Source organism: Schistocerca cancellata, chromosome 6 (genome assembly GCF_023864275.1).
Source record: "Schistocerca cancellata isolate TAMUIC-IGC-003103 chromosome 6, iqSchCanc2.1, whole genome shotgun sequence".
NCBI lineage: Eukaryota > Metazoa > Arthropoda > Insecta > Orthoptera > Acrididae > Schistocerca > Schistocerca cancellata.
The window spans coordinates 4,352,505-4,375,355 of NC_064631.1; the positions used below are offsets into that span (position 1 = coordinate 4,352,505).

The 22,851-nt window shown below is 55.2% G+C and overlaps 24 non-coding genes across 24 annotated transcripts; all 24 read right to left on the bottom strand.

The window, feature by feature from the left end:
• Positions 1-106: 106 nt before the first annotated feature.
• On the bottom strand, positions 107-225 carry LOC126089196 (5S ribosomal RNA). The gene has a single exon (XR_007520532.1). It is a non-coding gene; the product is annotated as a 5S ribosomal RNA (ribosomal RNA).
• An 849-nt stretch (positions 226-1,074) lies between these two features.
• Positions 1,075-1,193, bottom strand: LOC126090402 (5S ribosomal RNA). The gene has a single exon (XR_007521238.1). It is a non-coding gene; the product is annotated as a 5S ribosomal RNA (ribosomal RNA).
• Positions 1,194-2,039: 846 nt separating this feature from the next.
• On the bottom strand, positions 2,040-2,158 carry LOC126090403 (5S ribosomal RNA). Its single transcript, XR_007521239.1, has one exon. It is a non-coding gene; the product is annotated as a 5S ribosomal RNA (ribosomal RNA).
• An 846-nt stretch (positions 2,159-3,004) lies between these two features.
• Positions 3,005-3,123, bottom strand: LOC126090405 (5S ribosomal RNA). Its single transcript, XR_007521240.1, has one exon. It is a non-coding gene; the product is annotated as a 5S ribosomal RNA (ribosomal RNA).
• Positions 3,124-3,963: 840 nt separating this feature from the next.
• LOC126090406 (5S ribosomal RNA) lies at positions 3,964-4,082 on the bottom strand. The gene has a single exon (XR_007521241.1). It is a non-coding gene; the product is annotated as a 5S ribosomal RNA (ribosomal RNA).
• Positions 4,083-4,921: 839 nt separating this feature from the next.
• Positions 4,922-5,040, bottom strand: LOC126090407 (5S ribosomal RNA). The gene has a single exon (XR_007521242.1). It is a non-coding gene; the product is annotated as a 5S ribosomal RNA (ribosomal RNA).
• Positions 5,041-5,886: 846 nt separating this feature from the next.
• On the bottom strand, positions 5,887-6,005 carry LOC126090408 (5S ribosomal RNA). Its single transcript, XR_007521243.1, has one exon. It is a non-coding gene; the product is annotated as a 5S ribosomal RNA (ribosomal RNA).
• An 846-nt stretch (positions 6,006-6,851) lies between these two features.
• Positions 6,852-6,970, bottom strand: LOC126090409 (5S ribosomal RNA). The gene has a single exon (XR_007521244.1). It is a non-coding gene; the product is annotated as a 5S ribosomal RNA (ribosomal RNA).
• An 840-nt stretch (positions 6,971-7,810) lies between these two features.
• Positions 7,811-7,929, bottom strand: LOC126090411 (5S ribosomal RNA). Its single transcript, XR_007521246.1, has one exon. It is a non-coding gene; the product is annotated as a 5S ribosomal RNA (ribosomal RNA).
• An 847-nt stretch (positions 7,930-8,776) lies between these two features.
• LOC126090412 (5S ribosomal RNA) lies at positions 8,777-8,895 on the bottom strand. Its single transcript, XR_007521247.1, has one exon. It is a non-coding gene; the product is annotated as a 5S ribosomal RNA (ribosomal RNA).
• Positions 8,896-9,740: 845 nt separating this feature from the next.
• Positions 9,741-9,859, bottom strand: LOC126090413 (5S ribosomal RNA). Its single transcript, XR_007521248.1, has one exon. It is a non-coding gene; the product is annotated as a 5S ribosomal RNA (ribosomal RNA).
• Positions 9,860-10,706: 847 nt separating this feature from the next.
• On the bottom strand, positions 10,707-10,825 carry LOC126090414 (5S ribosomal RNA). Its single transcript, XR_007521249.1, has one exon. It is a non-coding gene; the product is annotated as a 5S ribosomal RNA (ribosomal RNA).
• An 847-nt stretch (positions 10,826-11,672) lies between these two features.
• LOC126089050 (5S ribosomal RNA) lies at positions 11,673-11,791 on the bottom strand. The gene has a single exon (XR_007520394.1). It is a non-coding gene; the product is annotated as a 5S ribosomal RNA (ribosomal RNA).
• An 844-nt stretch (positions 11,792-12,635) lies between these two features.
• Positions 12,636-12,754, bottom strand: LOC126090415 (5S ribosomal RNA). Its single transcript, XR_007521250.1, has one exon. It is a non-coding gene; the product is annotated as a 5S ribosomal RNA (ribosomal RNA).
• An 846-nt stretch (positions 12,755-13,600) lies between these two features.
• On the bottom strand, positions 13,601-13,719 carry LOC126090416 (5S ribosomal RNA). The gene has a single exon (XR_007521251.1). It is a non-coding gene; the product is annotated as a 5S ribosomal RNA (ribosomal RNA).
• Positions 13,720-14,560: 841 nt separating this feature from the next.
• On the bottom strand, positions 14,561-14,679 carry LOC126090417 (5S ribosomal RNA). The gene has a single exon (XR_007521252.1). It is a non-coding gene; the product is annotated as a 5S ribosomal RNA (ribosomal RNA).
• An 845-nt stretch (positions 14,680-15,524) lies between these two features.
• On the bottom strand, positions 15,525-15,643 carry LOC126090418 (5S ribosomal RNA). Its single transcript, XR_007521253.1, has one exon. It is a non-coding gene; the product is annotated as a 5S ribosomal RNA (ribosomal RNA).
• An 841-nt stretch (positions 15,644-16,484) lies between these two features.
• LOC126090419 (5S ribosomal RNA) lies at positions 16,485-16,603 on the bottom strand. Its single transcript, XR_007521254.1, has one exon. It is a non-coding gene; the product is annotated as a 5S ribosomal RNA (ribosomal RNA).
• An 845-nt stretch (positions 16,604-17,448) lies between these two features.
• On the bottom strand, positions 17,449-17,567 carry LOC126090421 (5S ribosomal RNA). The gene has a single exon (XR_007521255.1). It is a non-coding gene; the product is annotated as a 5S ribosomal RNA (ribosomal RNA).
• An 847-nt stretch (positions 17,568-18,414) lies between these two features.
• On the bottom strand, positions 18,415-18,533 carry LOC126089197 (5S ribosomal RNA). The gene has a single exon (XR_007520533.1). It is a non-coding gene; the product is annotated as a 5S ribosomal RNA (ribosomal RNA).
• Positions 18,534-19,373: 840 nt separating this feature from the next.
• Positions 19,374-19,492, bottom strand: LOC126090423 (5S ribosomal RNA). The gene has a single exon (XR_007521257.1). It is a non-coding gene; the product is annotated as a 5S ribosomal RNA (ribosomal RNA).
• Positions 19,493-20,338: 846 nt separating this feature from the next.
• On the bottom strand, positions 20,339-20,457 carry LOC126090424 (5S ribosomal RNA). Its single transcript, XR_007521258.1, has one exon. It is a non-coding gene; the product is annotated as a 5S ribosomal RNA (ribosomal RNA).
• An 849-nt stretch (positions 20,458-21,306) lies between these two features.
• LOC126090425 (5S ribosomal RNA) lies at positions 21,307-21,425 on the bottom strand. Its single transcript, XR_007521259.1, has one exon. It is a non-coding gene; the product is annotated as a 5S ribosomal RNA (ribosomal RNA).
• An 851-nt stretch (positions 21,426-22,276) lies between these two features.
• Positions 22,277-22,395, bottom strand: LOC126089173 (5S ribosomal RNA). The gene has a single exon (XR_007520510.1). It is a non-coding gene; the product is annotated as a 5S ribosomal RNA (ribosomal RNA).
• Between the last annotated feature and the right edge of the window lie 456 nt (positions 22,396-22,851).

A 22,851-nucleotide genomic window follows, 5' to 3' on the forward strand; every position in this document is an offset into this window, starting at 1 on the left:
TCGTTCCATTACAGTAGTTTAAAAGGCTTAAGGAAGCATCTTTGTCACAACAGAAAGGTAGTTTGAAAATTGGGCTGGCGACATAACAAAAAAAAAACAGTAAGGGAGCCAACAGCACCCGGGTTTCCCAGGCGGTCACCTATCCAAGTACTAGCCGGGCCCGATGATGCTTAACTTCGGTGATCGGACGAGAACCGGTGTATTCATCATGGTATGGCCGTTGGCGCTCATCTAACGTAGGAGCACGGCAGAATTCGCGTTCGGCTTTTCTCCCAACACACAAAATGTTAGTTTTCGGCCGCATTTGACGAAAGCGCTTCCTTCCGCAACCGCCAGTTCCTCGAGGACGGCGCGGGGAGGCGCGCCCGGCGTCCCAGCAGAGTGACGGCCGAATTGGCGGGCGCACCGCCGCGTGTGTGAGACGCACTGCTGCTCGTTGCACCCCCTGTCATTCGCTGGGCGCGTGCAGCCTTCGACACTAGCGGAGGACGCATCTTGTCCCTGGTGTTCAGCGGAGGGCCTGTGCGGGGTGTGGCAGTGTCGTGCTGGAGGGCCCACTGGTAGCGATGTGGGCTTCCTCGCCTCGCCTCGCCTCGCCTCGCCTCGCCTCACACCAGGTGTCTGCGTAGTTTGCAGTGCATTCGCACCATTCCTATCCCTGTCCCTGTCCCCGTCCCGACTTGTCCCGACTTTGCTCGACTGCCGCTCGCTGCCGCTCGGGTCGTGGTCCATATGACAGCGCAAGCACGACAAACGTCTGCGGGACGAGACGAGACGAGACGAGACGACTAAGGAATAAGTTCGTGGTTACAAATCAAATTTGGAACTCAACACACCTACACAACAATAGGCGGTGACGTATTTCAGAAATCACCTGCCGATTCGTAGTGTTTTGTCGTTTTCAAAGTCTTCTTGGCAAACTTGGTTAGCACATTCTCCCTCAAACTGAGTTAATTACTGCATTTTCGTTCCATTACAGTAGTTTAAAAGGCTTAAGGAAGCATCTTTGTCACAACAGAAAGGTAGTTTGAAAATTGGGCTGGCGACATAACAAAAAAAAAAAAACAGTAAGGGAGCCAACAGCACCCGGGTTTCCCAGGCGGTCACCCATCCAAGTACTAGCCGGGCCCGATGATGCTTAACTTCGGTGATCGGACGAGAACCGGTGTATTCATCATGGTATGGCCGTTGGCGCTCATCTAATGTAGGAGCACGGCAGAATTCGCGTTCGGCTTTTCTCCCAACACACAAAATGTTAGTTTTCGGCCGCATTTGACGAAAGCGCTTCCTTCCGCAACCGCCAGTTCCTCGAGGACGGCGCGGGGAGGCGCGCCCGGCGTCCCAGCAGAGTGACGGCCGAATTGGCGGGCGCACCGCCGCGTGTGTGAGACGCACTGCTGCTCGTTGCACCCCCTGTCATTCGCTGGGCGCGTGCAGCCTTCGACACTAGCGGAGGACGCATCTTGTCCCTGGTGTTCAGCGGAGGGCCTGTGCGGGGTGTGGCAGTGTCGTGCTGGAGGGCCCACTGGTAGCGATGTGGGCTTCCTCGCCTCGCCTCGCCTCGCCTCGCCTCGCCTCACACCAGGTGTCTGCGTAGTTTGCAGTGCATTCGCACCATTCCTATCCCTGTCCCTGTCCCCGTCCCGACTTGTCCCGACTTTGCTCGACTGCCGCTCGCTGCCGCTCGGGTCGTGGTCCATATGACAGCGCAAGCACGACAAACGTCTGCGGGACGAGACGAGACGAGACGAGACGACTAAGGAATAAGTTCGTGGTTACAAATCAAATTTGGAACTCTACACACCTACACAACAATAGGCGGTGACGTATTTCAGAAATCACCTGCCGATTCGTAGTGTTTTGTCGTTTTCAAAGTCTTCTTGGCAAACTTGGTTAGCACATTCTCCCTCAAACTGAGTTAATTACTGCATTTTCGTTCCATTACAGTAGTTTAAAAGGCTTAAGGAAGCATCTTTGTCACAACAGAAAGGTAGTTTGAAAATTGGGCTGGCGACATAACAAAAAAAAAACAGTAAGGGAGCCAACAGCACCCGGGTTTCCCAGGCGGTCACCCATCCAAGTACTAGCCGGGCCCGATGATGCTTAACTTCGGTGATCGGACGAGAACCGGTGTATTCATCATGGTATGGCCGTTGGCGCTCATCTAATGTAGGAGCACGGCAGAATTCGCGTTCGGCTTTTCTCCCAACACACAAAATGTTAGTTTTCGGCCGCATTTGACGAAAGCGCTTCCTTCCGCAACCGCCAGTTCCTCGAGGACGGCGCGGGGAGGCGCGCCCGGCGTCCCAGCAGAGTGACGGCCGAATTGGCGGGCGCACCGCCGCGTGTGTGAGACGCACTGCTGCTCGTTGCACCCCCTGTCATTCGCTGGGCGCGTGCAGCCTTCGACACTAGCGGAGGACGCATCTTGTCCCTGGTGTTCAGCGGAGGGCCTGTGCGGGGTGTGGCAGTGTCGTGCTGGAGGGCCCACTGGTAGCGATGTGGGCTTCCTCGCCTCGCCTCGCCTCGCCTCGCCTCGCCTCACACCAGGTGTCTGCGTAGTTTGAAGTGCATTCGCACCATTCCTATCCCTGTCCCTGTCCCCGTCCCGACTTGTCCCGACTTTGCTCGACTGCCGCTCGCTGCCGCTCGGGTCGTGGTCCATATGACAGCGCAAGCACGACAAACGTCTGCGGGACGAGACGAGACGAGACGAGACGACTAAGGAATAAGTTCGTGGTTACAAATCAAATTTGGAACTCTACACACCTACACAACAATAGGCGGTGACGTATTTCAGAAATCACCTGCCGATTCGTAGTGTTTTGTCGTTTTCAAAGTCTTCTTGGCAAACTTGGTTAGCACATTCTCCCTCAAACTGAGTTAATTACTGCATTTTCGTTCCATTACAGTAGTTTAAAAGGCTTAAGGAAGCATCTTTGTCACAACAGAAAGGTAGTTTGAAAATTGGGCTGGCGACATAACAAAAAAAAAACAGTAAGGGAGCCAACAGCACCCGGGTTTCCCAGGCGGTCACCCATCCAAGTACTAGCCGGGCCCGATGATGCTTAACTTCGGTGATCGGACGAGAACCGGTGTATTCATCATGGTATGGCCGTTGGCGCTCATCTAATGTAGGAGCACGGCAGAATTCGCGTTCGGCTTTTCTCCCAACACACAAAATGTTAGTTTTCGGCCGCATTTGACGAAAGCGATTCCTTCCGCAACCGCCAGTTCCTCGAGGACGGCGCGGGGAGGCGCGCCCGGCGTCCCAGCAGAGTGACGGCCGAATTGGCGGGCGCACCGCCGCGTGTGTGAGACGCACTGCTGCTCGTTGCACCCCCTGTCATTCGCTGGGCGCGTGCAGCCTTCGACACTAGCGGAGGACGCATCTTGTCCCTGGTGTTCAGCGGAGGGCCTGTGCGGGGTGTGGCAGTGTCGTGCTGGAGGGCCCACTGGTAGCGATGTGGGCTTCCTCGCCTCGCCTCGCCTCGCCTCGCCTCACACCAGGTGTCTGCGTAAGTTTGCAGTGCATTCGCACCATTCCTATCCCTGTCCCTGTCCCCGTCCCGACTTGTCCCGACTTTGCTCGACTGCCGCTCGCTGCCGCTCGGGTCGTAGTCCATATGACAGCGCAAGCACGACAAACGTCTGCGGGACGAGACGAGACGAGACGACTAAGGAATAAATTCGTGGTTACAAATCAAATTTGGAACTCTACACTCCTACACAACAATAGGCGGTGACGTATTTCAGAAATCACCTGCCGATTCGTACTGTTTTGTCGTTTTCAAAGTCTTTTTGGCAAACTTGGTTAGCACATTCTCCCTCAAACTGAGTTAATTACTGCATTTTCGTACCATTACAGTAGTTTAAAAGGCTTAAGGAAGCATCTTTGTCACAACAGAAAGGTAGTTTGAAATTTGGGATGGCGACATAACAAAAAAAAAAAAACAGGAAGGGAGCCAACAGCACCCGGGTTTCCCAGGCGGTCACCCATCCAAGTACTAGCCGGGCCCGATGATGCTTAACTTCGGTGATCGGACGAGAACCGGTGTATTCATCATGGTATGGCCGTTGGCGCTCATCTAATGTAGGAGCACGGCAGAATTCGCGTTCGGCTTTTCTCCCAACACACAAAATGTTAGTTTTCGGCCGCATTTGACGAAAGCGCTTCCTTCCGCAACCGCCAGTTCCTCGAGGACGGCGCGGGGAGGCGCGCCCGGCGTCCCAGCAGAGTGACGGCCGAATTGGCGGGCGCACCGCCGCGTGTGTGAGACGCACTGCTGCTCGTTGCACCCCCTGTCATTCGCTGGGCGCGTGCAGCCTTCGACACTAGCGGAGGACGCATCTTGTCCCTGGTGTTCAGCGGAGGGCCTGTGCGGGGTGTGGCAGTGTCGTGCTGGAGGGCCCACTGGTAGCGATGTGGGCTTCCTCGCCTCGCCTCGCCTCGCCTCACACCAGGTGTCTGCGTAGTTTGCAGTGCATTCGCACCATTCCTATCCCTGTCCCTGTCCCCGTCCCGACTTGTCCCGACTTTGCTCGACTGCCGCTCGCTGCCGCTCGGGTCGTGGTCCATATGACAGCGCAAGCACGACAAACGTCTGCGGGACGAGACGAGACGAGACGAGACGACTAAGGAATAAGTTCGTGGTTACAAATCAAATTTGGAACTCAACACACCTACACAACAATAGGCGGTGACGTATTTCAGAAATCACCTGCCGATTCGTAGTGTTTTGTCGTTTTCAAAGTCTTCTTGGCAAACTTGGTTAGCACATTCTCCCTCAAACTGAGTTAATTACTGCATTTTCGTTCCATTACAGTAGTTTAAAAGGCTTAAGGAAGCATCTTTGTCACAACAGAAAGGTAGTTTGAAAATTGGGCTGGCGACATAACAAAAAAAAAAAAACAGTAAGGGAGCCAACAGCACCCGGGTTTCCCAGGCGGTCACCCATCCAAGTACTAGCCGGGCCCGATGATGCTTAACTTCGGTGATCGGACGAGAACCGGTGTATTCATCATGGTATGGCCGTTGGCGCTCATCTAATGTAGGAGCACGGCAGAATTCGCGTTCGGCTTTTCTCCCAACACACAAAATGTTAGTTTTCGGCCGCATTTGACGAAAGCGCTTCCTTCCGCAACCGCCAGTTCCTCGAGGACGGCGCGGGGAGGCGCGCCCGGCGTCCCAGCAGAGTGACGGCCGAATTGGCGGGCGCACCGCCGCGTGTGTGAGACGCACTGCTGCTCGTTGCACCCCCTGTCATTCGCTGGGCGCGTGCAGCCTTCGACACTAGCGGAGGACGCATCTTGTCCCTGGTGTTCAGCGGAGGGCCTGTGCGGGGTGTGGCAGTGTCGTGCTGGAGGGCCCACTGGTAGCGATGTGGGCTTCCTCGCCTCGCCTCGCCTCGCCTCGCCTCGCCTCACACCAGGTGTCTGCGTAGTTTGCAGTGCATTCGCACCATTCCTATCCCTGTCCCTGTCCCCGTCCCGACTTGTCCCGACTTTGCTCGACTGCCGCTCGCTGCCGCTCGGGTCGTGGTCCATATGACAGCGCAAGCACGACAAACGTCTGCGGGACGAGACGAGACGAGACGAGACGACTAAGGAATAAGTTCGTGGTTACAAATCAAATTTGGAACTCTACACACCTACACAACAATAGGCGGTGACGTATTTCAGAAATCACCTGCCGATTCGTAGTGTTTTGTCGTTTTCAAAGTCTTCTTGGCAAACTTGGTTAGCACATTCTCCCTCAAACTGAGTTAATTACTGCATTTTCGTTCCATTACAGTAGTTTAAAAGGCTTAAGGAAGCATCTTTGTCACAACAGAAAGGTAGTTTGAAAATTGGGCTGGCGACATAACAAAAAAAAAACAGTAAGGGAGCCAACAGCACCCGGGTTTCCCAGGCGGTCACCCATCCAAGTACTAGCCGGGCCCGATGATGCTTAACTTCGGTGATCGGACGAGAACCGGTGTATTCATCATGGTATGGCCGTTGGCGCTCATCTAATGTAGGAGCACGGCAGAATTCGCGTTCGGCTTTTCTCCCAACACACAAAATGTTAGTTTTCGGCCGCATTTGACGAAAGCGCTTCCTTCCGCAACCGCCAGTTCCTCGAGGACGGCGCGGGGAGGCGCGCCCGGCGTCCCAGCAGAGTGACGGCCGAATTGGCGGGCGCACCGCCGCGTGTGTGAGACGCACTGCTGCTCGTTGCACCCCCTGTCATTCGCTGGGCGCGTGCAGCCTTCGACACTAGCGGAGGACGCATCTTGTCCCTGGTGTTCAGCGGAGGGCCTGTGCGGGGTGTGGCAGTGTCGTGCTGGAGGGCCCACTGGTAGCGATGTGGGCTTCCTCGCCTCGCCTCGCCTCGCCTCGCCTCGCCTCACACCAGGTGTCTGCGTAGTTTGCAGTGCATTCGCACCATTCCTATCCCTGTCCCTGTCCCCGTCCCGACTTGTCCCGACTTTGCTCGACTGCCGCTCGCTGCCGCTCGGGTCGTGGTCCATATGACAGCGCAAGCACGACAAACGTCTGCGGGACGAGACGAGACGAGACGAGACGACTAAGGAATAAGTTCGTGGTTACAAATCAAATTTGGAACTCTACACACCTACACAACAATAGGCGGTGACGTATTTCAGAAATCACCTGCCGATTCGTAGTGTTTTGTCGTTTTCAAAGTCTTCTTGGCAAACTTGGTTAGCACATTCTCCCTCAAACTGAGTTAATTACTGCATTTTCGTTCCATTACAGTAGTTTAAAAGGCTTAAGGAAGCATCTTTGTCACAACAGAAAGGTAGTTTGAAAATTGGGCTGGCGACATAACAAAAAAAAAACAGTAAGGGAGCCAACAGCACCCGGGTTTCCCAGGCGGTCACCCATCCAAGTACTAGCCGGGCCCGATGATGCTTAACTTCGGTGATCGGACGAGAACCGGTGTATTCATCATGGTATGGCCGTTGGCGCTCATCTAATGTAGGAGCACGGCAGAATTCGCGTTCGGCTTTTCTCCCAACACACAAAATGTTAGTTTTCGGCCGCATTTGACGAAAGCGATTCCTTCCGCAACCGCCAGTTCCTCGAGGACGGCGCGGGGAGGCGCGCCCGGCGTCCCAGCAGAGTGACGGCCGAATTGGCGGGCGCACCGCCGCGTGTGTGAGACGCACTGCTGCTCGTTGCACCCCCTGTCATTCGCTGGGCGCGTGCAGCCTTCGACACTAGCGGAGGACGCATCTTGTCCCTGGTGTTCAGCGGAGGGCCTGTGCGGGGTGTGGCAGTGTCGTGCTGGAGGGCCCACTGGTAGCGATGTGGGCTTCCTCGCCTCGCCTCGCCTCGCCTCGCCTCACACCAGGTGTCTGCGTAAGTTTGCAGTGCATTCGCACCATTCCTATCCCTGTCCCTGTCCCCGTCCCGACTTGTCCCGACTTTGCTCGACTGCCGCTCGCTGCCGCTCGGGTCGTAGTCCATATGACAGCGCAAGCACGACAAACGTCTGCGGGACGAGACGAGACGAGACGACTAAGGAATAAATTCGTGGTTACAAATCAAATTTGGAACTCTACACTCCTACACAACAATAGGCGGTGACGTATTTCAGAAATCACCTGCCGATTCGTACTGTTTTGTCGTTTTCAAAGTCTTTTTGGCAAACTTGGTTAGCACATTCTCCCTCAAACTGAGTTAATTACTGCATTTTCGTACCATTACAGTAGTTTAAAAGGCTTAAGGAAGCATCTTTGTCACAACAGAAAGGTAGTTTGAAATTTGGGATGGCGACATAACAAAAAAAAAAAAACAGGAAGGGAGCCAACAGCACCCGGGTTTCCCAGGCGGTCACCCATCCAAGTACTAGCCGGGCCCGATGATGCTTAACTTCGGTGATCGGACGAGAACCGGTGTATTCATCATGGTATGGCCGTTGGCGCTCCTCTAATGTAGGAGCACGGCAGAATTCGCGTTCGGCTTTTCTCCCAACACACAAAATGTTAGTTTTCGGCCGCATTTGACGAAAGCGCTTCCTTCCGCAACCGCCAGTTCCTCGAGGACGGCGCGGGGAGGCGCGCCCGGCGTCCCAGCAGAGTGACGGCCGAATTGGCGGGCGCACCGCCGCGTGTGTGAGACGCACTGCTGCTCGTTGCACCCCCTGTCATTCGCTGGGCGCGTGCAGCCTTCGACACTAGCGGAGGACGCATCTTGTCCCTGGTGTTCAGCGGAGGGCCTGTGCGGGGTGTGGCAGTGTCGTGCTGGAGGGCCCACTGGTAGCGATGTGGGCTTCCTCGCCTCGCCTCGCCTCGCCTCGCCTCGCCTCACACCAGGTGTCTGCGTAGTTTGCAGTGCATTCGCACCATTCCTATCCCTGTCCCTGTCCCCGTCCCGACTTGTCCCGACTTTGCTCGACTGCCGCTCGCTGCCGCTCGGGTCGTGGTCCATATGACAGCGCAAGCACGACAAACGTCTGCGGGACGAGACGAGACGAGACGAGACGACTAAGGAATAAGTTCGTGGTTACAAATCAAATTTGGAACTCAACACACCTACACAACAATAGGCGGTGACGTATTTCAGAAATCACCTGCCGATTCGTAGTGTTTTGTCGTTTTCAAAGTCTTCTTGGCAAACTTGGTTAGCACATTCTCCCTCAAACTGAGTTAATTACTGCATTTTCGTTCCATTACAGTAGTTTAAAAGGCTTAAGGAAGCATCTTTGTCACAACAGAAAGGTAGTTTGAAAATTGGGCTGGCGACATAACAAAAAAAAAAACAGTAAGGGAGCCAACAGCACCCGGGTTTCCCAGGCGGTCACCCATCCAAGTACTAGCCGGGCCCGATGATGCTTAACTTCGGTGATCGGACGAGAACCGGTGTATTCATCATGGTATGGCCGTTGGCGCTCATCTAATGTAGGAGCACGGCAGAATTCGCGTTCGGCTTTTCTCCCAACACACAAAATGTTAGTTTTCGGCCGCATTTGACGAAAGCGCTTCCTTCCGCAACCGCCAGTTCCTCGAGGACGGCGCGGGGAGGCGCGCCCGGCGTCCCAGCAGAGTGACGGCCGAATTGGCGGGCGCACCGCCGCGTGTGTGAGACGCACTGCTGCTCGTTGCACCCCCTGTCATTCGCTGGGCGCGTGCAGCCTTCGACACTAGCGGAGGACGCATCTTGTCCCTGGTGTTCAGCGGAGGGCCTGTGCGGGGTGTGGCAGTGTCGTGCTGGAGGGCCCACTGGTAGCGATGTGGGCTTCCTCGCCTCGCCTCGCCTCGCCTCGCCTCGCCTCACACCAGGTGTCTGCGTAGTTTGCAGTGCATTCGCACCATTCCTATCCCTGTCCCTGTCCCCGTCCCGACTTGTCCCGACTTTGCTCGACTGCCGCTCGCTGCCGCTCGGGTCGTGGTCCATATGACAGCGCAAGCACGACAAACGTCTGCGGGACGAGACGAGACGAGACGACTAAGGAATAAATTCGTGGTTACAAATCAAATTTGGAACTCTACACTCCTACACAACAATAGGCGGTGACGTATTTCAGAAATCACCTGCCGATTCGTACTGTTTTGTCGTTTTCAAAGTCTTTTTGGCAAACTTGGTTAGCACATTCTCCCTCAAACTGAGTTAATTACTGCATTTTCGTACCATTACAGTAGTTTAAAAGGCTTAAGGAAGCATCTTTGTCACAACAGAAAGGTAGTTTGAAATTTGGGATGGCGACATAACAAAAAAAAAAAAAACAGGAAGGGAGCCAACAGCACCCGGGTTTCCCAGGCGGTCACCCATCCAAGTACTAGCCGGGCCCGATGATGCTTAACTTCGGTGATCGGACGAGAACCGGTGTATTCATCATGGTATGGCCGTTGGCGCTCATCTAATGTAGGAGCACGGCAGAATTCGCGTTCGGCTTTTCTCCCAACACACAAAATGTTAGTTTTCGGCCGCATTTGACGAAAGCGCTTCCTTCCGCAACCGCCAGTTCCTCGAGGACGGCGCGGGGAGGCGCGCCCGGCGTCCCAGCAGAGTGACGGCCGAATTGGCGGGCGCACCGCCGCGTGTGTGAGACGCACTGCTGCTCGTTGCACCCCCTGTCATTCGCTGGGCGCGTGCAGCCTTCGACACTAGCGGAGGACGCATCTTGTCCCTGGTGTTCAGCGGAGGGCCTGTGCGGGGTGTGGCAGTGTCGTGCTGGAGGGCCCACTGGTAGCGATGTGGGCTTCCTCGCCTCGCCTCGCCTCGCCTCGCCTCGCCTCACACCAGGTGTCTGCGTAGTTTGCAGTGCATTCGCACCATTCCTATCCCTGTCCCTGTCCCCGTCCCGACTTGTCCCGACTTTGCTCGACTGCCGCTCGCTGCCGCTCGGGTCGTGGTCCATATGACAGCGCAAGCACGACAAACGTCTGCGGGACGAGACGAGACGAGACGAGACGACTAAGGAATAAGTTCGTGGTTACAAATCAAATTTGGAACTCAACACACCTACACAACAATAGGCGGTGACGTATTTCAGAAATCACCTGCCGATTCGTAGTGTTTTGTCGTTTTCAAAGTCTTCTTGGCAAACTTGGTTAGCACATTCTCCCTCAAACTGAGTTAATTACTGCATTTTCGTTCCATTACAGTAGTTTAAAAGGCTTAAGGAAGCATCTTTGTCACAACAGAAAGGTAGTTTGAAAATTGGGCTGGCGACATAACAAAAAAAAAAACAGTAAGGGAGCCAACAGCACCCGGGTTTCCCAGGCGGTCACCCATCCAAGTACTAGCCGGGCCCGATGATGCTTAACTTCGGTGATCGGACGAGAACCGGTGTATTCATCATGGTATGGCCGTTGGCGCTCATCTAATGTAGGAGCACGGCAGAATTCGCGTTCGGCTTTTCTCCCAACACACAAAATGTTAGTTTTCGGCCGCATTTGACGAAAGCGCTTCCTTCCGCAACCGCCAGTTCCTCGAGGACGGCGCGGGGAGGCGCGCCCGGCGTCCCAGCAGAGTGACGGCCGAATTGGCGGGCGCACCGCCGCGTGTGTGAGACGCACTGCTGCTCGTTGCACCCCCTGTCATTCGCTGGGCGCGTGCAGCCTTCGACACTAGCGGAGGACGCATCTTGTCCCTGGTGTTCAGCGGAGGGCCTGTGCGGGGTGTGGCAGTGTCGTGCTGGAGGGCCCACTGGTAGCGATGTGGGCTTCCTCGCCTCGCCTCGCCTCGCCTCGCCTCGCCTCACACCAGGTGTCTGCGTAGTTTGCAGTGCATTCGCACCATTCCTATCCCTGTCCCTGTCCCCGTCCCGACTTGTCCCGACTTTGCTCGACTGCCGCTCGCTGCCGCTCGGGTCGTGGTCCATATGACAGCGCAAGCACGACAAACGTCTGCGGGACGAGACGAGACGAGACGAGACGACTAAGGAATAAGTTCGTGGTTACAAATCAAATTTGGAACTCAACACACCTACACAACAATAGGCGGTGACGTATTTCAGAAATCACCTGCCGATTCGTAGTGTTTTGTCGTTTTCAAAGTCTTCTTGGCAAACTTGGTTAGCACATTCTCCCTCAAACTGAGTTAATTACTGCATTTTCGTTCCATTACAGTAGTTTAAAAGGCTTAAGGAAGCATCTTTGTCACAACAGAAAGGTAGTTTGAAAATTGGGCTGGCGACATAACAAAAAAAAAAACAGTAAGGGAGCCAACAGCACCCGGGTTTCGCAGGCGGTCACCCATCCAAGTACTAGCCGGGCCCGATGATGCTTAACTTCGGTGATCGGACGAGAACCGGTGTATTCATCATGGTATGGCCGTTGGCGCTCATCTAATGTAGGAGCACGGCAGAATTCGCGTTCGGCTTTTCTCCCAACACACAAAATGTTAGTTTTCGGCCGCATTTGACGAAAGCGCTTCCTTCCGCAACCGCCAGTTCCTCGAGGACGGCGCGGGGAGGCGCGCCCGGCGTCCCAGCAGAGTGACGGCCGAATTGGCGGGCGCACCGCCGCGTGTGTGAGACGCACTGCTGCTCGTTGCACCCCCTGTCATTCGCTGGGCGCGTGCAGCCTTCGACACTAGCGGAGGACGCATCTTGTCCCTGGTGTTCAGCGGAGGGCCTGTGCGGGGTGTGGCAGTGTCGTGCTGGAGGGCCCACTGGTAGCGATGTGGGCTTCCTCGCCTCGCCTCGCCTCGCCTCGCCTCGCCTCACACCAGGTGTCTGCGTAGTTTGCAGTGCATTCGCACCATTCCTATCCCTGTCCCTGTCCCCGTCCCGACTTGTCCCGACTTTGCTCGACTGCCGCTCGCTGCCGCTCGGGTCGTAGTCCATATGACAGCGCAAGCACGACAAACGTCTGCGGGACGAGACGAGACGAGACGACTAAGGAATAAATTCGTGGTTACAAATCAAATTTGGAACTCTACACTCCTACACAACAATAGGCGGTGACGTATTTCAGAAATCACCTGCCGATTCGTACTGTTTTGTCGTTTTCAAAGTCTTTTTGGCAAACTTGGTTAGCACATTCTCCCTCAAACTGAGTTAATTACTGCATTTTCGTACCATTACAGTAGTTTAAAAGGCTTAAGGAAGCATCTTTGTCACAACAGAAAGGTAGTTTGAAATTTGGGATGGCGACATAACAAAAAAAAAAAAACAGGAAGGGAGCCAACAGCACCCGGGTTTCCCAGGCGGTCACCCATCCAAGTACTAGCCGGGCCCGATGATGCTTAACTTCGGTGATCGGACGAGAACCGGTGTATTCATCATGGTATGGCCGTTGGCGCTCATCTAATGTAGGAGCACGGCAGAATTCGCGTTCGGCTTTTCTCCCAACACACAAAATGTTAGTTTTCGGCCGCATTTGACGAAAGCGCTTCCTTCCGCAACCGCCAGTTCCTCGATGACGGCGCGGGGAGGCGCGCCCGGCGTCCCAGCAGAGTGACGGCCGAATTGGCGGGCGCACCGCCGCGTGTGTGAGACGCACTGCTGCTCGTTGCACCCCCTGTCATTCGCTGGGCGCGTGCAGCCTTCGACACTAGCGGAGGACGCATCTTGTCCCTGGTGTTCAGCGGAGGGCCTGTGCGGGGTGTGGCAGTGTCGTGCTGGAGGGCCCACTGGTAGCGATGTGGGCTTCCTCGCCTCGCCTCGCCTCGCCTCGCCTCGCCTCACACCAGGTGTCTGCGTAGTTTGCAGTGCATTCGCACCATTCCTATCCCTGTCCCTGTCCCCGTCCCGACTTGTCCCGACTTTGCTCGACTGCCGCTCGCTGCCGCTCGGGTCGTGGTCCATATGACAGCGCAAGCACGACAAACGTCTGCGGGACGAGACGAGACGAGACGAGACGACTAAGGAATAAGTTCGTGGTTACAAATCAAATTTGGAACTCAACACACCTACACAACAATAGGCGGTGACGTATTTCAGAAATCACCTGCCGATTCGTAGTGTTTTGTCGTTTTCAAAGTCTTCTTGGCAAACTTGGTTAGCACATTCTCCCTCAAACTGAGTTAATTACTGCATTTTCGTTCCATTACAGTAGTTTAAAAGGCTTAAGGAAGCATCTTTGTCACAACAGAAAGGTAGTTTGAAAATTGGGCTGGCGACATAACAAAAAAAAAACAGTAAGGGAGCCAACAGCACCCGGGTTTCCCAGGCGGTCACCCATCCAAGTACTAGCCGGGCCCGATGATGCTTAACTTCGGTGATCGGACGAGAACCGGTGTATTCATCATGGTATGGCCGTTGGCGCTCATCTAATGTAGGAGCACGGCAGAATTCGCGTTCGGCTTTTCTCCCAACACACAAAATGTTAGTTTTCGGCCGCATTTGACGAAAGCGCTTCCTTCCGCAACCGCCAGTTCCTCGAGGACGGCGCGGGGAGGCGCGCCCGGCGTCCCAGCAGAGTGACGGCCGAATTGGCGGGCGCACCGCCGCGTGTGTGAGACGCACTGCTGCTCGTTGCACCCCCTGTCATTCGCTGGGCGCGTGCAGCCTTCGACACTAGCGGAGGACGCATCTTGTCCCTGGTGTTCAGCGGAGGGCCTGTGCGGGGTGTGGCAGTGTCGTGCTGGAGGGCCCACTGGTAGCGATGTGGGCTTCCTCGCCTCGCCTCGCCTCGCCTCGCCTCGCCTCACACCAGGTGTCTGCGTAGTTTGCAGTGCATTCGCACCATTCCTATCCCTGTCCCTGTCCCCGTCCCGACTTGTCCCGACTTTGCTCGACTGCCGCTCGCTGCCGCTCGGGTCGTAGTCCATATGACAGCGCAAGCACGACAAACGTCTGCGGGACGAGACGAGACGAGACGACTAAGGAATAAATTCGTGGTTACAAATCAAATTTGGAACTCTACACTCCTACACAACAATAGGCGGTGACGTATTTCAGAAATCACCTGCCGATTCGTAGTGTTTTGTCGTTTTCAAAGTCTTCTTGGCAAACTTGGTTAGCACATTCTCCCTCAAACTGAGTTAATTACTGCATTTTCGTTCCATTACAGTAGTTTAAAAGGCTTAAGGAAGCATCTTTGTCACAACAGAAAGGTAGTTTGAAAATTGGGCTGGCGACATAACAAAAAAAAAACAGTAAGGGAGCCAACAGCACCCGGGTTTCCCAGGCGGTCACCCATCCAAGTACTAGCCGGGCCCGATGATGCTTAACTTCGGTGATCGGACGAGAACCGGTGTATTCATCATGGTATGGCCGTTGGCGCTCATCTAATGTAGGAGCACGGCAGAATTCGCGTTCGGCTTTTCTCCCAACACACAAAATGTTAGTTTTCGGCCGCATTTGACGAAAGCGCTTCCTTCCGCAACCGCCAGTTCCTCGAGGACGGCGCGGGGAGGCGCGCCCGGCGTCCCAGCAGAGTGACGGCCGAATTGGCGGGCGCACCGCCGCGTGTGTGAGACGCACTGCTGCTCGTTGCACCCCCTGTCATTCGCTGGGCGCGTGCAGCCTTCGACACTAGCGGAGGACGCATCTTGTCCCTGGTGTTCAGCGGAGGGCCTGTGCGGGGTGTGGCAGTGTCGTGCTGGAGGGCCCACTGGTAGCGATGTGGGCTTCCTCGCCTCGCCTCGCCTCGCCTCGCCTCGCCTCACACCAGGTGTCTGCGTAGTTTGCAGTGCATTCGCACCATTCCTATCCCTGTCCCTGTCCCCGTCCCGACTTGTCCCGACTTTGCTCGACTGCCGCTCGCTGCCGCTCGGGTCGTAGTCCATATGACAGCGCAAGCACGACAATCGTCTGCGGGACGAGACGAGACGAGACGACTAAGGAATAAATTCGTGGTTACAAATCAAATTTGGAACTCTACACTCCTACACAACAATAGGCGGTGACGTATTTCAGAAATCACCTGCCGATTCGTACTGTTTTGTCGTTTTCAAAGTCTTTTTGGCAAACTTGGTTAGCACATTCTCCCTCAAACTGAGTTAATTACTGCATTTTCGTACCATTACAGTAGTTTAAAAGGCTTAAGGAAGCATCTTTGTCACAACAGAAAGGTAGTTTGAAATTTGGGATGGCGACATAACAAAAAAAAAAAACACAGGAAGGGAGCCAACAGCACCCGGGTTTCCCAGGCGGTCACCCATCCAAGTACTAGCCGGGCCCGATGATGCTTAACTTCGGTGATCGGACGAGAACCGGTGTATTCATCATGGTATGGCCGTTGGCGCTCATCTGATGTAGGAGCACGGCAGAATTCGCGTTCGGCTTTTCTCCCAACACACAAAATGTTAGTTTTCGGCCGCATTTGACGAAAGCGCTTCCTTCCGCAACCGCCAGTTCCTCGAGGACGGCGCGGGGAGGCGCGCCCGGCGTCCCAGCAGAGTGACGGCCGAATTGGCGGGCGCACCGCCGCGTGTGTGAGACGCACTGCTGCTCGTTGCACCCCCTGTCATTCGCTGGGCGCGTGCAGCCTTCGACACTAGCGGAGGACGCATCTTGTCCCTGGTGTTCAGCGGAGGGCCTGTGCGGGGTGTGGCAGTGTCGTGCTGGAGGGCCCACTGGTAGCGATGTGGGCTTCCTCGCCTCGCCTCGCCTCGCCTCGCCTCGCCTCACACCAGGTGTCTGCGTAGTTTGCAGTGCATTCGCACCATTCCTATCCCTGTCCCTGTCCCCGTCCCGACTTGTCCCGACTTTGCTCGACTGCCGCTCGCTGCCGCTCGGGTCGTAGTCCATATGACAGCGCAAGCACGACAAACGTCTGCGGGACGAGACGAGACGAGACGACTAAGGAATAAATTCGTGGTTACAAATCAAATTTGGAACTCTACACTCCTACACAACAATAGGCGGTGACGTATTTCAGAAATCACCTGCCGATTCGTACTGTTTTGTCGTTTTCAAAGTCTTCTTGGCAAACTTGGTTAGCACATTCTCCCTCAAACTGAGTTAATTACTGCATTTTCGTTCCATTACAGTAGTTTAAAAGGCTTAAGGAAGCATCTTTGTCACAACAGAAAGGTAGTTTGAAAATTGGGCTGGCGACATAACAAAAAAAAAACAGTAAGGGAGCCAACAGCACCCGGGTTTCCCAGGCGGTCACCCATCCAAGTACTAGCCGGGCCCGATGATGCTTAACTTCGGTGATCGGACGAGAACCGGTGTATTCATCATGGTATGGCCGTTGGCGCTCATCTAATGTAGGAGCACGGCAGAATTCGCGTTCGGCTTTTCTCCCAACACACAAAATGTTAGTTTTCGGCCGCATTTGACGAAAGCGCTTCCTTCCGCAACCGCCAGTTCCTCGAGGACGGCGCGGGGAGGCGCGCCCGGCGTCCCAGCAGAGTGACGGCCGAATTGGCGGGCGCACCGCCGCGTGTGTGAGACGCACTGCTGCTCGTTGCACCCCCTGTCATTCGCTGGGCGCGTGCAGCCTTCGACACTAGCGGAGGACGCATCTTGTCCCTGGTGTTCAGCGGAGGGCCTGTGCGGGGTGTGGCAGTGTCGTGCTGGAGGGCCCACTGGTAGCGATGTGGGCTTCCTCGCCTCGCCTCGCCTCGCCTCGCCTCGCCTCACACCAGGTGTCTGCGTAGTTTGCAGTGCATTCGCACCATTCCTATCCCTGTCCCTGTCCCCGTCCCGACTTGTCCCGACTTTGCTCGACTGCCGCTCGCTGCCGCTCGGGTCGTGGTCCATATGACAGCGCAAGCACGACAAACGTCTGCGGGACGAGACGAGACGAGACGAGACGACTAAGGAATAAGTTCGTGGTTACAAATCAAATTTGGAACTCAACACACCTACACAACAATAGGCGGTGACGTATTTCAGAAATCACCTGCCGATTCGTAGTGTTTTGTCGTTTTCAAAGTCTTCTTGGCAAACTTGGTTAGCACATTCTCCCTCAAACTGAGTTAATTACTGCATTTTCGTTCCATTACAGTAGTTTAAAAGGCTTAAGGAAGCATCTTTGTCACAACAGAAAGGTAGTTTGAAAATTGGGCTGGCGACATAACAAAAAAAAACAGTAAGGGAGCCAACAGCACCCGGGTTTCCCAGGCGGTCACCCATCCAAGTACTAGCCGGGCCCGATGATGCTTAACTTCGGTGATCGGACGAGAACCGGTGTATTCATCATGGTATGGCCGTTGGCGCTCATCTAATGTAGGAGCACGGCAGAATTCGCGTTCGGCTTTTCTCCCAACACACAAAATGTTAGTTTTCGGCCGCATTTGACGAAAGCGCTTCCTTCTGCAACCGCCAGTTCCTCGAGGACGGCGCGGGGAGGCGCGCCCGGCGTCCCAGCAGAGTGACGGCCGAATTGGCGGGCGCACCGCCGCGTGTGTGAGACGCACTGCTGCTCGTTGCACCCCCTGTCATTCGCTGGGCGCGTGCAGCCTTCGACACTAGCGGAGGACGCATCTTGTCCCTGGTGTTCAGCGGAGGGCCTGTGCGGGGTGTGGCAGTGTCGTGCTGGAGGGCCCACTGGTAGCGATGTGGGCTTCCTCGCCTCGCCTCGCCTCGCCTCGCCTCGCCTCACACCAGGTGTCTGCGTAGTTTGCAGTGCATTCGCACCATTCCTATCCCTGTCCCTGTCCCCGTCCCGACTTGTCCCGACTTTGCTCGACTGCCGCTCGCTGCCGCTCGGGTCGTGGTCCATATGACAGCGCAAGCACGACAAACGTCTGCGGGACGAGACGAGACGTGACGAGACGACTAAGGAATAAGTTCGTGGTTACAAATCAAATTTGGAACTCAACACACCTACACAACAATAGGCGGTGACGTATTTCAGAAATCACCTGCCGATTCGTAGTGTTTTGTCGTTTTCAAAGTCTTCTTGGCAAACTTGGTTAGCACATTCTCCCTCAAACTGAGTTAATTACTGCATTTTCGTTCCATTACAGTAGTTTAAAAGGCTTAAGGAAGCATCTTTGTCACAACAGAAAGGTAGTTTGAAAATTGGGCTGGCGACATAACAAAAAAAAAAACAGTAAGGGAGCCAACAGCACCCGGGTTTCCCAGGCGGTCACCCATCCAAGTACTAGCCGGGCCCGATGATGCTTAACTTCGGTGATCGGACAAGAACCGGTGTATTCATCATGGTATGGCCGTTGGCGCTCATCTAATGTAGGAGCACGGCAGAATTCGCGTTCGGCTTTTCTCCCAACACACAAAATGTTAGTTTTCGGCCGCATTTGACGAAAGCGCTTCCTTCCGCAACCGCCAGTTCCTCGAGGACGGCGCGGGGAGGCGCGCCCGGCGTCCCAGCAGAGTGACGGCCGAATTGGCGGGCGCACCGCCGCGTGTGTGAGACGCACTGCTGCTCGTTGCACCCCCTGTCATTCGCTGGGCGCGTGCAGCCTTCGACACTAGCGGAGGACGCATCTTGTCCCTGGTGTTCAGCGGAGGGCCTGTGCGGGGTGTGGCAGTGTCGTGCTGGAGGGCCCACTGGTAGCGATGTGGGCTTCGTCGCCTCGCCTCGCCTCGCCTCGCCTCACACCAGGTGTCTGCGTAAGTTTGCAGTGCATTCGCACCATTCCTATCCCTGTCCCTGTCCCCGTCCCGACTTGTCCCGACTTTGCTCGACTGCCGCTCGCTGCCGCTCGGGTCGTAGTCCATATGACAGCGCAAGCACAACAAACGTCTGCGGGACGAGACGAGACGAGACGACTAAGGAATAAATTCGTGGTTACAAATCAAATTTGGAACTCTACACACCTACACAACAATAGGCGGTGACGTATTTCAGAAATCACCTGCCGATTCGTACTGTTTTGTCGTTTTCAAAGTCTTTTTGGCAAACTTGGTTAGCACATTCTCCCTCAAACTGAGTTAATTACTGCATTTTCGTACCATTACAGTAGTTTAAACGCTTAAGGAAGCATCTTTGTCACAACAGAAAGGTAGTTTGAAATTTGGGATGGCGACATAACAAAAAAAAAAAAAACAGGAAGGGAGCCAACAGCACCCGGGTTTCCCAGGCGGTCACCCATCCAAGTACTAGCCGGGCCCGATGATGCTTAACTTCGGTGATCGGACGAGAACCGGTGTATTCATCATGGTATGGCCGTTGGCGCTCATCTAATGTAGGAGCACGGCAGAATTCGCGTTCGGCTTTTCTCCCAACACACAAAATGTTAGTTTTCGGCCGCATTTGACGAAAGCGCTTCCTTCCGCAACCGCCAGTTCCTCGAGGACGGCGCGGGGAGGCGCGCCCGGTGTCCCAGCAGAGTGACGGCCGAATTGGCGGGCGCACCGCCGCGTGTGTGAGACGCACTGCTGCTCGTTGCACCCCCTGTCATTCGCTGGGCGCGTGCAGCCTTCGACACTAGCGGAGGACGCATCTTGTCCCTGGTGTTCAGCGGAGGGCCTGTGCGGGGTGTGGCAGTGTCGTGCTGGAGGGCCCACTGGTAGCGATGTGGGCTTCCTCGCCTCGCCTCGCCTCGCCTCGCCTCGCCTCACACCAGGTGTCTGCGTAGTTTGCAGTGCATTCGCACCATTCCTATCCCTGTCCCTGTCCCCGTCCCGACTTGTCCCGACTTTGCTCGACTGCCGCTCGCTGCCGCTCGGGTCGTGGTCCATATGACAGCGCAAGCACGACAAACGTCTGCGGGACGAGACGAGACGAGACGAGACGACTAAGGAATAAGTTCGTGGTTACAAATCAAATTTGGAACTCAACACACCTACACAACAATAGGCGGTGACGTATTTCAGAAATCACCTGCCGATTCGTAGTGTTTTGTCGTTTTCAAAGTCTTCTTGGCAAACTTGGTTAGCACATTCTCCCTCAAACTGAGTTAATTACTGCATTTTCGTTCCATTACAGTAGTTTAAAAGGCTTAAGGAAGCATCCTTGTCACAACAGAAAGGTAGTTTGAAAATTGGGCTGGCGACATAACAAAAAAAAAACAGTAAGGGAGCCAACAGCACCCGGGTTTCCCAGGCGGTCACCCATCCAAGTACTAGCCGGGCCCGATGATGCTTAACTTCGGTGATCGGACGAGAACCGGTGTATTCATCATGGTATGGCCGTTGGCGCTCATCTAATGTAGGAGCACGGCAGAATTCGCGTTCGGCTTTTCTCCCAACACACAAAATGTTAGTTTTCGGCCGCATTTGACGAAAGCGCTTCCTTCCGCAACCGCCAGTTCCTCGAGGACGGCGCGGGGAGGCGCGCCCGGCGTCCCAGCAGAGTGACGGCCGAATTGGCGGGCGCACCGCCGCGTGTGTGAGACGCACTGCTGCTCGTTGCACCCCCTGTCATTCGCTGGGCGCGTGCAGCCTTCGACACTAGCGGAGGACGCATCTTGTCCCTGGTGTTCAGCGGAGGGCCTGTGCGGGGTGTGGCAGTGTCGTGCTGGAGGGCCCACTGGTAGCGATGTGGGCTTCCTCGCCTCGCCTCGCCTCGCCTCGCCTCGCCTCACACCAGGTGTCTGCGTAGTTTGCAGTGCATTCGCACCATTCCTATCCCTGTCCCTGTCCCCGTCCCGACTTGTCCCGACTTTGCTCGACTGCCGCTCGCTGCCGCTCGGGTCGTGGTCCATATGACAGCGCAAGCACGACAAACGTCTGCGGGACGAGACGAGACGAGACGAGACGACTAAGGAATAAGTTCGTGGTTACAAATCAAATTTGGAACTCAACACACCTACACAACAATAGGCGGTGACGTATTTCAGAAATCACCTGCCGATTCGTAGTGTTTTGTCGTTTTCAAAGTCTTCTTGGCAAACTTGGTTAGCACATTCTCCCTCAAACTGAGTTAATTACTGCATTTTCGTTCCATTACAGTAGTTTAAAAGGCTTAAGGAAGCATCCTTGTCACAACAGAAAGGTAGTTTGAAAATTGGGCTGGCGACATAACAAAAAAAAAAAAACAGTAAGGGAGCCAACAGCACCCGGGTTTCCCAGGCGGTCACCCATCCAAGTACTAGCCGGGCCCGATGATGCTTAACTTCGGTGATCGGACGAGAACCGGTGTATTCATCATGGTATGGCCGTTGGCGCTCATCTAATGTAGGAGCACGGCAGAATTCGCGTTCGGCTTTTCTCCCAACACACAAAATGTTAGTTTTCGGCCGCATTTGACGAAAGCGCTTCCTTCCGCAACCGCCAGTTCCTCGAGGACGGCGCGGGGAGGCGCGCCCGGCGTCCCAGCAGAGTGACGGCCGAATTGGCGGGCGCACCGCCGCGTGTGTGAGACGCACTGCTGCTCGTTGCACCCCCTGTCATTCGCTGGGCGCGTGCAGCCTTCGACACTAGCGGAGGACGCATCTTGTCCCTGGTGTTCAGCGGAGGGCCTGTGCGGGGTGTGGCAGTGTCGTGCTGGAGGGCCCACTGGTAGCGATGTGGGCTTCCTCGCCTCGCCTCGCCTCGCCTCGCCTCGCCTCACACCAGGTGTCTGCGTAGTTTGCAGTGCATTCGCACCATTCCTATCCCTGTCCCTGTCCCCGTCCCGACTTGTCCCGACTTTGCTCGACTGCCGCTCGCTGCCGCTCGGGTCGTGGTCCATATGACAGCGCAAGCACGACAAACGTCTGCGGGTCGAGACGAGTCGAGACGAGACGAGACGACTAAGGAATAAGTTCGTGGTTACAAATCAAATTTGGAACTCAACACACCTACACAACAATAGGCGGTGACGTATTTCAGAAATCACCTGCCGATTCGTAGTGTTTTGTCGTTTTCAAAGTCTTCTTGGCAAACTTGGTTAGCACATTCTCCCTCAAACTGAGTTAATTACTGCATTTTCGTTCCATTACAGTAGTTTAAAAGGCTTAAGGAAGCATCCTTGTCACAACAGAAAGGTAGTTTGAAAATTGGGCTGGCGACATAACAAAAAAAAAACAGTAAGGGAGCCAACAGCACCCGGGTTTCCCAGGCGGTCACCCATCCAAGTACTAGCCGGGCCCGATGACGCTTAACTTCGGTGATCGGACGAGAACCGGTGTATTCACCATGGTATGGCCGTTGGCGCTCATCTAATGTAGGAGCACGGCAGAATTCGCGTTCGGCTTTTCTCCCAACACACAAAATGTTAGTTTTCGGCCGCATTTGACGAAAGCGCTTCCTTCCGCAACCGCCAGTTCCTCGAGGACGGCGCGGGGAGGCGCGCCCGGCGTCCCAGCAGAGTGACGGCCGAATTGGCGGGCGCACCGCCGCGTGTGTGAGACGCACTGCTGCTCGTTGCACCCCCTGTCATTCGCTGGGCGCGTGCAGCCTTCGACACTAGCGGAGGACGCATCTTGTCCCTGGTGTTCAGCGGAGGGCCTGTGCGGAGTGTGGCAGTGTCGTGCTGGAGGGCCCACTGGTAGCGATGTGGGCTTCCTCGCCTCGCCTCGCCTCGCCTCGCCTCGCCTCACACCAGGTGTCTGCGTAGTTTGCAGTGCATTCGCACCATTCCTATCCCTGTCCCTGTCCCCGTCCCGACT